Below are 1,372 nucleotides of genomic sequence, written 5' to 3' on the forward strand. Positions count from 1 at the left end.
TTGTTGAGAAGCACTTAAGAGCTCCCTTTTATAGCCCAAAAAACAAATATAGCCGTTAGAGATAAAGTAGAGAAGATTTGAAATTCAAATCAAACCTGAAAAGCTGTCAGTTGCGTCCCAGGCGCTCCGGGGACGTCTCCGCTACAACGAGAGACGTCTCGCCTATAGGATTTTACTTTTTACTTTATCTGGGGTCGACTCGGCACTTTACGGGGACGTCTCGGCGTGTTAGCGCTTTTTGAGTGGGGACGACTCCGCTGCTTTGGGGACGACTCCGCTTCTTTATCTCCGAAAATCATGTCCTCTGGAATTCCCTGAGAGAGTCGACTCCGCTCTTTCAGGGGACGTCTCCGCTTGTCTGCACTTTATGCGTGGGGACGACTCCGCTTTCTCAGGGTCGACTCCGCTTCCTTATCACCGAAAAAAACCATTCTCTGGAAAACCCTGAGAGAGCCGTCTCCGCCATCTTAGGGACGACTCGGGAAGTCTCCTTTTTGCTTGCGGGGACGACTCCGCGTACAGCGGGGACGTCTCGCGCATATCCCTTGAAAAGCGTCTTTCTGCCGCCACTGAGAGAGTCGACTCCGCTACTGAGAGAGTCGACTCCGCTAACGCGGGGACGACTCGACAGGAGCCGGGGACGTCTCCAAGTGTGCCAGTTCTTCCTGTTTGTGCCAGAGACGTCTCTGAAACTATCAGGAGACGTCTCGGCTGTCCCTGAACTTTTTCTTTAGCTCAAAATATTCTTCAATAAATTCATAAAAATTATGGGAACTTGCCTAGACATTTCTTAACAATATTCTAAATAAAACACATGAATTTCTCAATTGAATTGTTAAGATATAATGGAATTTTACTCTAGTGTTTTGTATTCATCAAAATCCATTAGGGGGTTAACATCTTCCCCATCTGAGAAAGCGTCCTGATCCTTCCCTCTGCCGAAGCCAAACTTTTAAATTCCTTCTCTGATTTGGCCGTCTCGGGGATCATGCCTCATAGGGGAAGCAACAACAAAAAAAAGTGAGAGAAGTCCTTGTTCCCTATTTCTCCCTTCCGTCCCTTCGTCCGACATCCCCAATGCTGCCACGAGGTCTGCCGCACCCTCGTTCCACCCATTGCAATAGCACCGCCACTGCCGCCACCTTCCTCCGCAATGCTGCCTCGGCTGCGTCCCTGTTGCCGCCATCTGTAGCCGGAGCCGAAGGAGGAATGCCATCGCCTCTATCACCGCAAAAGTCGGCCGCCGCCATGGGGTAGCTAACCCTCCCTTCAAAACCCTAGGCAGAACTCGAACCCAGTTGGGTTGAGAGAAAAAAAAGAAGGAAAAAAAGAAAAAAAAAGAAAGAAGAAGCACCCGTGATCTGCACGTGAT

Source organism: Phoenix dactylifera, chromosome 15 (assembly GCF_051530095.1).
Source record: "Phoenix dactylifera cultivar Ajwa chromosome 15, Ajwa_hap1_PhDact_Kaust_v1.1, whole genome shotgun sequence".
Lineage (NCBI taxonomy): Eukaryota > Viridiplantae > Streptophyta > Magnoliopsida > Arecales > Arecaceae > Phoenix > Phoenix dactylifera.